The sequence below is a fragment of the Bacillus rossius genome, chromosome 2 (genome assembly GCF_032445375.1).
Source record: "Bacillus rossius redtenbacheri isolate Brsri chromosome 2, Brsri_v3, whole genome shotgun sequence".
Classification (NCBI taxonomy): Eukaryota; Metazoa; Arthropoda; class Insecta; order Phasmatodea; family Bacillidae; genus Bacillus; species Bacillus rossius.
This window is the reverse complement of record NC_086331.1, coordinates 63,720,998-63,733,221: the sequence shown is the minus strand read 5'-3', so window position 1 is coordinate 63,733,221 and position 12,224 is coordinate 63,720,998. Positions and strand designations below refer to the sequence as shown.

Genomic DNA, 12,224 nt, shown 5'->3' with positions numbered 1-12,224 from the left:
CTGCATCCGGGTAGTGCTGGCTATCTCGGATATCCGCGGCGGCTGGCATACGTGTTTAAGAAGAGAGGGGCTGATGGCTTAGTGATGTGAAATGTGCAGCATTTTGCACGTCAAGTCATGGGCCTGTGCAAATATTCAATATGAATAGTTCAATATAGTATTTGATTAGACTTTTAACATCATTTCAAAATAATGAATATTCAATACCCAGTTTAGATTTGTTACCAGGACCACTTAATCAGAAATAACAACAATGCTCAGTGTTTTGAAATTGCAATAAGTTCTTGGAGTTATTTCACTACTGTCTCAAAAAACAGTAGCAGAAAAATTGTGTGTACGATTCAATACACAGATTAATTGCAACATTTAATAGGTACTCGAGAACAAAATATTATTTGTAATAGTATCGTCACACCTTCTAGAACTGGAGAGAAAAAATACAACAAAACAATATCAACCAATATCCATGGACTATAACACAACACCTAGATACATGTTTGTGATGATCATTAAAATAAGTGAATGCCATAGTTACAATGGCGTATACATCAATAGCCAAGAATAAATGTTTTCTTCCAATTTTTAAAAGTATTTTAACAATTATTTTTGTATATTTATTGTAACTGACTAAATAAAACTTTCACTTGATTCTTATTAGTCTAATTTCTCAGTAGCCACTTTACTACATATTTACGTTTTTCTTTTTCTATATATTGTTACGTGAAGTGAAAAAAAATATTTTTAGTGGGATTCCAACCCTCATTATTACTATTCAAATTCAACGTTCATATTCCAGCATAATTTTCTAAGTGTATTCAACTTGAACAGAAAAAAAAAACTGATATTTGCACAGGCCTATGGAGCCACTATTAAAAGTTCATTTTAACATACTTGTACTCATGCTAAAATTCACAACATACCATACCTAGTTTGTCATTAAAGAATCCTTGAGTATCTAACTGGTACTTATAAGTCTCACAAATAAATTTTTGGGTCTGAGTCTTCTTATCTATACACTGCTAAACATTGGTGCATTTTTTAAAGTAATGGCTGATGCAGTTTTGCTAGTCTTCATGGAATATTGGTAAAAAAAAGTACTGAGGCTAAGTCAATTTGCAGCTATTGAGAAAGCACCTATAAATTAATGAGTAAAGCACAACAGTGGAAAGAATGATGATGTATCAAAATTCGATAATCACATTTGATCATTTCCTTGTACAATATAAAGGGAAGATGGCTTTCAGCAAATCTATCAATTGTTAAAATGTTATTGAATTTTCAAAAATATTTTATCGAGACAAGTTTTTAAGGAAAAAAAATATCATTTAGTTTGTGTAGGACCTGGTTAAAAAGTTTGATATTAGTTTTTTGACAGGGCAAATATTTTGAGTTAATAAGAATCACTTCTTAAATACAAAAAGTCATATAATACTTAAGTAATATTCAAACTTCCTGATGTACAGTAATTTTGTATAGTTTAAGTCATGAAAATTAAGTTGCAGTTAAAAAAAAATTATGTTAATGAGAGTGCAATATCATACACTTATCAATGCATTCAAAAGAAACCTTGTCTGATTCTGAGGGTGAATAAAACATTTATTATGTAGAAAGTAACAAAATAAATGAATTAAAAATCTATGCAATTACTAATAATTTAAATTTATATCCTTCAAAAATTACCAAATAACTAACCACCAAAAAACACTAAGTTTGTTTTTAAGTTAGGAGAAGATACCAGGATCAGAAAGAGCAAATTGACAAATTATTACTCATGAAAAGTAATAAGTACATACTTATTCTCTTGGTTATAAATGGGTATTATACAAATGAACATAAGAAAAAAAGTAGTGATGGTTTAAAAAAATTTGTGGCAACAGTAAATATATTTTTTTTTAGTTTCATTCAAAAGTGGGCGTAAAGGATTCCACAATTCAATTCAATTCAAAATCTAATATCCAGAAAACTTATGCATGTGAGAAAGTAATCACTGTGATATTGTACACCGTATCCTTAGTTACACTAGCAGGCTACTGTTGCTATGAAATACACAAATTATGATAGCATAGATATTTTCAGGGGCAAATAGGAGATGCATTTAAGGGCGCCGTCTGGACGATGGAAGGAAGCCACTGTAGACATTTACCTCTATATCTATCCTTTAGAAAGAACTTGAGATTTTCAATTTTTGTTTGGGCAGGAAAGGAATAAAAAGAACATTCGACATCGGTCTGGTGGATTTAAGTTGTTACATACCCACCTTAACACTTTTGCGACCCCGGCAATATCACGAAAATGGCTCTTTTCAACCTATTTTTTTGTGCAGTAAAAATCGTCAGAATTTAAGGAACTCACCAGTCAAACGCGCCCTAGACCTTCTTGCATTGATTCCTGCATTTAAACAGGCATGTCACCGCGGAAAATCTTCTGAGGCACTAATAAAGGTAAACGTATGCACGGGCGAAAATTCTAGCCACCTCGTGGCGCCCTCTGTAGCTGTACCGGCAGCCGGCTGCTATCTCTCCCGCCGTGGAGGCGAGGTGTGAAGACGAGGAGGGGGGGGAGGGGGGGGGGGGGGGGCGAGGACTTGCCTGCTCAGGGCGATAGTGGCCCTTCTCCTCCTCTTCGCCCTATCGGAGGAATAACTGAACAAGAATGTGTAAAGGAATTACGGAGTGATATTCACAATGGACCATTTCATGTATTCGGGGACCATTCAAAGTGCAGTAAACGAGAATACTGTTGTGATGATTCTAGAAGCACAGAAGAGAATATAGTTCCAAGTATGAAAAGTATGGGCATGTGGGATGAAATAATGTCAGCAAATAATCTGGTAGTTCATTATGCAGAAAGTCTCTTGAAAAACATGACAACAAATAGAGCTGAGTCTTTTAATAAAAAAGTTGCAAAGTTTGTTAGTGGTAAAAGAGTCAAGTTTTCTCTCCATGGTGGATACCTTACCAGAAGTGAACTTTCCGTGATTTCGTGCAATGCAGATGGTAACGAACAAGCCGAAATCACAAAAAAAAAAAAAAAAAATTCACAAATAACAGTCCTGGTGAATATATATATATATATATATATATATATATATATATATATATATATATATATTTAAAAGCAAAAAAAAAAAATTCTGTTAAAAGAAAAATTAAGCACTTGGAAAACCCCACAAAGAAGACTAAAAAGAAAATTAACTTTTCAGAAGACTCACATTATGGCAATGTTTCTCAGATAACAGACATGAATCCTGAAGAATACAAAAAGAAAAAAGAAGAATTTTTGAGAGGACTGCAGCATGACAGTAAAAATTCAGGATATCCAGTCATCAACCACTGGACAAAGGCACTGTATCTTGTGGAAATGTGAAAGAGCAAAGCGTCTGACGGCTTCAAATTTCGGAAAAATATGTCGAATGAGAGAAACAACACCGCACTCTAAAACAGTTCAATCTATTTTATATTCAACCTTCTCTGGAAACAAAGCAACTAAATATGGAATTGAGAATGAACCTCATGCAGTCACTCAGCTGGAACAGGAGCTGGGCTTAGTCATAATTCCTTCAGGACTTTTCATTGACGAAAAGTCAATTTCTAGCAGCATCGCCTGATGGGCTCATTGGTAGTGATGGCATAATTGAAATCAAATGCCCTGCAACTGCCAAGACTATGCTTCCTGAAACGGCAATTCTGGAGAAAAATAATAATTTTTGTTAACTGAAGGATGAAAAAATGCATCTCAAGATCGGTCATATGTACATGTACCAAATTCAGGGACAACTCCATATTACAGGTCGCCAATTCTGCCTTTTTGTCGTTTGGACTCCAAAAGGAATGCTTTTTCAGAAAATCACAAAAGATGACAATTTCTGGAAAAGTTTAATGGAAGAAAAACTTATACAGTTCTACATGAATTCATTACTGCCAGAGTTGGTGGACCCAAGATACACCCGCAATCTTCCCATAAGAGAGAACCTAAGTAAATAATATGTAGCAATTTTGTTCAGTATTGTCTGTGGACTACGTAAGAAGAACAATATTAAAAATTATATTATAAGTATATTTATAAATAACATATATATATATATATATAGATATAAGAAGGAAACAAAAACAATATGGAATTTCTTTCCATAACGGTGACAGTGAGTTAACACATTCATAAGCAGAGGGATTGTAATGGGTTGAAAGGATTTATGATCAATTAACAAACAAGTTTTTGAAGATGTTATCAAGCTCGCTGCTCAATCTTACATTTTATTTGTCAGAACCACACTAACGTGTCATGATGTAGTCCTTCAATGAAGATATTTAGAAAACACGGTGGTTTAATTTCAACTTAAATATTGGGTTTTACAATGTACTTTTTATAGGACTAGTATTTATACAGGTAATATGCTAAGTGTCATTCTGATTGGGAAATTAAGTTTAACAAGAAAACCAGTTTATGTGCTCGTGCATATGTGTGTGGTGAGTTTGAGAAAACTGAATGCAGAAGGTGATTTCAAACAGAACATGTAAAATTGGTATCTGCATAAATAAGAAAGTAAAGGTGTGGACATCGTTGGAAAAAAAATGTTTATTTTTGGATTGTATGTAAATACATTCAAAAATTTAATTAATCTTTAACACAGTTCTATATTTAAAAATAATTTTATTTTGTGGGTTATCTCTATGCATTATTTTCTTCTTCTATTTTGTTTGGTTTGTGGATTCTTAGGCATACTTCGAAGAAAGACTACCTATTGTTATTGAAGCCGTTTCCAAAGTTCGACTGCAGGACAATTTTAAGATAATTTTTTGTTTATTTTTTTAGATACCGAAGCCATCGTGAAATCAAACATTTGTGTGTATATACATATACAGTTTATGGACACGATACTGCCTTAATTGTGCACAAATCATTTCCAAACTGATAAATAAAATATAGTAATAAAATTTTGGTCGAATTCTTTAATGGGCATAATCCCACCAAAGGGGTAAAATGGAAAGGTTTTGATTAACTTAACAATCGCTTGAAATCCCATAGTATGACAAATATTGCATCGTTTGAAGGTATTATAACTCGTAGGAGTAATACCAAAAACCTTTGAATACATTTTTTTGATACTACCAACCATAAATGCAAGGGTCGGAAAAAACATGAGTTTGAGGACAGAAAAGTTCGTAACTTCCTTAGTAGACACATCATCAAATCTGTTAGTATCGTTTGTAAATGTTATAATTTTTAACACAATTTTTTGTCTGAAACAATTTTTGATAAGCCAAACGATTGCTCAAGGGGTTGTATATAGCAAGGGTAGAAATATAAAAAACTCAATTCCCATACCATGAACAATATTAAATACGTTCTTATTTATGGTAAAACCCTTAAAAAATGAATTATATAACAATTAATGTTAAATGTATATTTTTATTTTTTATCTAAAACTTTGGTCCAAAACAAGATTTGATTAGACCGCAAGAAGTTGGAAAAAAATAAATCATGTGGAGATAAAAAGAACAAAACAAAACTTCCGCACCTTGTACCTACACTATCAAAGTCATTCGTATTTTTATTTAACATTCTATATATTGTCAAGAACGTTTATATGAAGTAAAATATTATGTAACCAGCCATTAATGCAAGCCGTGGGAATAAAAACGGTTCAAAGACAAAAAAATCATTACTTTTTAGTTGATATACTATCAAAAATAAAATAATTTATTGCAAAATTCCTAAACATGATCAAAACCTTTGGCTGAAACAAGTGTCGATACGACAAACTATTTACAGTTATAATAGAGGTTGAAAAAAGTTTTATAGTTCCTATCAAATATGTAGAAATTTATTTTTTACTATTTTCATATTATCATAAACAATGATCCAGAGCAAATTTTTTTTGTGACCACTTATTAGTGCAAGGTATGAAAAGTAGTGTTAGAAGGTAATAAATGCGTAGGCATAATATGAAATACGTTCTATGTTATTCATTCCTGGATGAATTGAACTAAATCTTTTAAAATAGTTTTGGGCCATGGAAAAAGACAGTGTTCATTCGATCAATTTTGAATATTGTAGAACGTACATGATGCTTAAAAAGTTTCAGAAGTTTATAGAAGTTTTTTGAACATTTCATGAAGCAATAGGTACTTTGAAATCTACCTAAACCTGTAGTCTGTGCCGAGAGGGATGAATTTAGTTTACTCAATTTGTCATACTGGAAAAACTGGGTAGTGCAGTGCTTATGAAGAAAGTTGAATGACAAAAATTTATTTTGCAGCTGCTTTGAAGAAAATATTTTTGCTGTAAGGTATATTTTTATTTTGTTACTTGAAGATTTAATATTATTAAATAAATATTTTTCTTTGATTTAGATTCGTTTCATTTGTTATCAAACTTTTTTAAAACTTGTCTACTTTTTATTTCATACCAAACATTATCAAAACTCAAAATGTAACAGCCGTTAGTAAAAATGTGAGCCTTTTAAATTATTTGTATTTAAAATATCCCTACTACTGATTTTAGTCTGGAAATTTGCCTGTTTGCCTACGTATTTTTGACACCCTTGTGACTGAATAAAACTGCCTGCGCCCTTGGTGCAGAAATGCTGTTAATTTAGTAACCGATCAAAATTTAAAAAATATATAGATAAAAATTAAGAAAAAGTTCAAAAGTTAAACATTTTTTGTATTAAATATATGTAAATTAAAATGCTCATTCACAGCATGACTGTACTGGTGGCACCATAGAGGTTTTCAAGTAGTTTTGCGAATAACCGGGAAAACATCACATTGTAATCAACCATCAATGTAAAGTGGTATCCAGACATGTATTTCTAAGTCAGTAATTCAGGCAGAATTATTTTTTACGTATGCAGTCACATTTGTCTGTGTGAAATATACACAATAACTTAGTGTTAACACGTTACTATCAACCACTAAAATAAGTATTTTGCTATATCGCTACACTAAACATATATGCAATTGGCACGCCGGCTACAGTAAACTAAAGGACGCAGAGTGATTCAGGCACATGGCGAGGCGGCAGGGAGGCTCTTATCTGGTCAGCAGTGTCGGCGTGGGGAGGAGGGTGGGTACTAGTGGGGTGGGGCAGTGAGAAGGAGATAAGAGTAGTTCCGAATGTCGCCACTCAGCTCCGAGCAAGAACGACATGCTATGTACGCGGTCACGCGTTTACTCTCTAGCTAGACGGCGCCCTTAAGTGGTGAAGACACTACAATCATAATTCATTATAACTTAAGCTCACCGGACAAAAAATTAGTCACCCTAATGCGCATGCACAGATGGATCGTTAAGCCTGTACAGATGGTGCAGCAAATTAGTCCCATGCTCAACCACACACACACTGCCTTTACGTGAGTAGAGGCAGAAGCAATCAGTGAGACATTTATGTTTCAAGCAGATGATGTACATCAACATGGGTAGATGTAAGGATGTGACAGAGTGGCAAAAAGACGCAATCGTGTTTGGCCATGCCCATGGCCATACAGTGCATGAAGTTGCTGGATTTGTTGGTGTTTCGCAGAGGACTGTTAAACATGTCTACAAGCAGTGTGTACTACACGTGGCCACCAAACACGACGTCAGAATTGTGGTCGGAAAAAGATCCTGACACAGAGGGACCAGAGATGCGTTTCAAGGCTTGTGAATCAAAATTGCTTCTAAATCAGACCGGAATTGCTGTAGTCAGTGAATGAAGATCCATTCCAACCTGTTATCTAGAGAAAATTGCGACGGGAAGTGCTTGCAATGAACATTTGGGGTCGGTCATCTTGCAAGAGGCCATTGCTCACACAGGCACATAAACCTTTGTATCTTCAATGGGTTAGAAATCATTGAATGTAAACAGTAGCTGACAAGCAGAACGTAATGTAGTCTGAAAAATCACATTTTTGCCTATATTCCAATGATACACATCATCAAGTGCACTGAAGGCCAAATCAAGGGTTCGTCCGGAAAGTAATAGGACTGATTTTCTTCCCCCGCGACTGTACTTCGGAGCGTACGCGCACCGACTGGATTCGGTAGAGGGGGTTCCTAGCTAACGAACGAGCGGCTGGTCAGTTGTCTCCGAGCAGCTGGAGAGTCAGAACAGGCTTTTTCGCGCGACGTGTTTCTGTGAGTGGTGCAAGCTGAAAATGCAGCGTTCGTTAGAGCAGAGGTACGCGATTAAATTCTGTGTGAAACTCGGTAAATCTGCGACAGAGACATTTGATATGATCAAGCAGGCTTACCCAGATGATGCTTTAGCAAGAAGTGGTGTGTTTCGGTGGCACAAGGCCTTTTCGGAGGGCCGGGAAGAGGTCGCAGATGAAGACCGTGCTGGAAGACCTTCGACTTCGTCAAACCCCGACAATGTGACTCGTGTGTGCAAAGTTTTGAACTCAGACCGTCGACTGAGTATTCGTTTAATTGCCCAGATGTTAAATTTACCAAAATCTGTGGTTCATGACATTGTGACGGAGCATTTGAACATGCGCAAGGTGTGCGCGAAGATGGTCCCAATAGTGCTCACTAACGATCAGAAATTGCCTTTCTTGCTAACAGCTACCTGACCAAGGCCGGCATCCCAACGCTTCCGCAGCCGGTATGCAGCCCAGATGTGGTCCCCACGGACTTCGTTTTGTTTCCTCGCTTGAAAAGGCAGATGAAAGGCGAGCATTTTGAGACGACAGAGGGGATCCAAGCAGCTTGCACCGCGGCTCTCAAGGCTATTCCGGAGAATGCCTTCCGTGACGCCTTCAATGCTTGGAAATCGCGGTGGCAGCGCTGCATCGACGCAGAAGGAGCCTACTTTGAAAGTTTTTAAAGAATTGTAACAATTGGCTCAATAAATTTTTTTAAATCGACTCAGTCCTATTACTTTCCGAACAAACCCTGTAGCTGACCAGCAGAACGTAATGTAGTCTGAAAAATCACATTTTTGCCTATATTCCAATGATGCACATCATCAAGTGCACTGGAGGCCAAATCAAGCATTTCATCCTGGATGTGTGCAAGGTCAGGTTCAAACCGGAATTGGGTCCGTGATGTTTTGCGGGTGTTTTTGTATTATGGATTTGGCCAGCATGTTTATTTAAACATTCTGGATGATCAGGTGTTGCCTTTCAGTCAACATCTGCATGATGAGTACGCTACTGATACCCCGATTTTTCAAGATGAAAACAGCAAAGTTCATTGGGCCGTATGAATGCATATCCAGGATGTATGTACGCATATGTGAATGGTGTTATGAACAATTTCCCACCCAACTACATTTTGATTGGCCTGCAAAATCACCTGACTTGAACCCCTTTGAAAATCTGCGAGTCATGTTGGAACAGTGGGTAAAATGCAGACATCAGCATACCCACAATTTGGTGGAATTGTGTGATTAAATCCTCACCGAGTGGATTAATCTGGATGCAAAATACCTACACAACCTTGTGGACTCACTTTCTAGCTGAATCCAGGTGGTTATCAAGTCTAGAGGGGAGTTACACAGTATTTAATGATGTTTGTAATGATTTCTACAGGGGTGACTTATTGTTTGTGTGATGAGTTTATTTATACACAAGCAGGAAAAAATTAACCCTGCTACTGTGTTCGGGTCCATTTAGACACAAAACTAATTTAATTCCTTTACAAAAGTTAAAATAATGGTGGGATCATACTGTAGCTCAGTGACTTTGCTTATTTTGTTGTATTTTATTGATTTCATTTGTATTACAAATGTTTTGAAAAAATTAGGCGAGGAATCAAAAATTTCATTAATACTGTGTTCGGGTCGTTTTGGACCATATTGTAAAAAAAATATAAAAAAAATGCAATCATCAGAAAAATCATCAAAGCTAATTTTTCCTAAGAAGCGAAAGAATTGTTCAATGCAACCATCAAGAATTTGTTTTATTCAAGCTACTCTGATTTTCGTAAATGATAGTACTTTCTACTGTGCTTGGGTCCTTTTGTGAACAAAAATTATTATCCCCCCCTCCCCAAAATTAATGATGATATCCATTAGTAGCTGAGAAACATTGTTTATTAGCTGTTTTCTGTATATATGTGTATTACATTTTTTGATATTCAAAATGAAATTTTTTTTTTTATAAATACTGTGTTCGGGTCCGTTTAGACCCTTCTTAAAAAAGAAATTTTGAAAATGCAGAAGCACTATCATCAATGCTATTTTTAATAAAGTGGAAAAGCGTAAATTTTATCGATTCTTGTATTCAAAAATATATCCTATTTATTTTTTCAAACTACCCTAATTTTTCAATGTTGTTATGTCTTATACAAAAATATATAAAATAATGATGAAGGTATGAGATGTCTGAGGCAGCCCTACAGTTCCTGTAAGCAAAAATGACTACTTGTTGGGACTATCCCGCATTGAAATTCACAGGCATTCTCCTTTCGGAGGGACTTCCCCACTCTTTGAGAAATGTTCTTCTTTTCAGTGGTAATTCCCTTTCGAGAAGGACGGGGCTTCCCTTTTTGGTGTGGTTATATAGTTGAGGCCTTCCCCTTTCAGTGGGGTTTCCTCTTTCGTTGGCGGATTCCCCTTTCGTTGGGGTTTCCCCTTTCGTTGGGGTTTCCCCTTTCGTTGAAGGATTCCCCTTTCGTTGGGGTTTCCCCTTTCGTTGAAGGATTCCCCTTTCTCTGGGGCTTTCCCTTCCGATGGGACATCCTGTTTCTTTGTTAGTCTGTTAGTGGTAGGACGAGTGGTGGCAAGTGTTCTATGCTGTATACGTATTCTCAGTGACACTCATACAAGATTTTCGTTTATTTTAAGCTTCAAATAAAATAAAATGGATTGTGTCGCTAGTTCATCAGAGGCTTCAGATGAAGAAACTTTGTCTGAAACAGATGATCATATTTCTGGAATTTCCGAATCATCTTCAGAAGACGAAGACGATGAAACTACCAACTATTCTGCATTGTTATCCAAGGATAAGTCTATACAGTACAGAAGTGATCCTCCATTGAATCAAGGAAGACGAGCTTTGAAAGATGTGCTAAATCTTACACCAGGACCTACCAGGTATGCTACTTCACGAATTGATGATGAACTTTCTACTTTTCAATTATTTTTTACAAAAGACCTGGAAAAAGTCATCCTTATGAACTCTAATGTTGAGTGAACCTGTGTGTATGGGGATAAGTGGAAAACAATTGATTTTGTTGAACTCAGAGCTTACATTGGTTTACTTTTACTAGCTGGTGTTTTCAAGTTCTGTAATGAATCAACAGAAAGCTTATGGGATTCTCAAAAGGGTAGAGCAGTTTTTTGAGCAACCATGAGTCTTCAAAGATTTTTCCAAATATCACGTGTACTGAGATTTGACGATCATGAAACTCGTTTCTGCCGTAAGCAAAATAACAAGTTTGCAGCAATTCGTTCCTTGTGGGATACGTGGGTGGAGATATTGCCAAAACTTTATAATCCCAGCGCATTTGTCAGGGTAGATGAACAGTTAGTTGGTTTCCTTTAGAGGGAAGTGTCCTTTTCGTCAAAATATGCCCAGTAAGCCAGCTAAATATGGTCTCAAATTTTTGGTTCTCGGTGACAATGAAAATAGTTACGTATGGAATATTCAGCCATACACTGGAAAGCTTCCAAATCAGCATCCTGAAAAACATCAAGGTCTTAGATTTGTCATGGATTTGTCATTTGGTTTGAAAGGACAAAATATAACATGTGATAACTTTTTCACATCATATTTACTTGGTCATACATTACTAAAAAGGAATGTAACTATGATAAGAACCATAAGGAAGAACAAACCTTCAATTCCTCCTGAATTACTTCAGATGAAGAACAAAGCAGTCTATTCATCATCCTTTGCATTTACAAATGATACCATGGTTGTGTCACACATTCCTAAAAAAAATAAATGTGTTGTACTTCAGAGCACATACCACTTAAAAAAGAGTTGATTCAGAATCTAAAAAACCACAAGCAATCCTAGATTATGATTCTACCAAGGGTGCTGTAGATACATTAGATAAAATGATATCATGTTATACTTGCAAGAGAAAAACAAACAGATGGCCAGTTAGAGTGTTCACAAATGTTCTTGACATTTCTGCAGTAAATGCATATATTCTATTCACAAAGGTAAACCAAGATTGGAAAAAGAACTCGTTGAGGAAGTGATGACTATTCATTGAAACTCTTGGCATGTCTCTTGTACGCAAACACATTCGTGGACGAGAGGTGCTCCCAAGACAAAAATCGGCAATAGA

At 35.8% G+C, this 12,224-nt stretch overlaps 1 protein-coding gene across 2 annotated transcripts in view; it reads right to left on the bottom strand.

Moving 5' to 3' along the window:
* LOC134529327 (protein son of sevenless) overlaps nucleotides 1-12,224 on the bottom strand; it is a 386,073-nt gene that overhangs the window by 21,582 nt on the left and 352,267 nt on the right. The window lies entirely within an intron of this gene.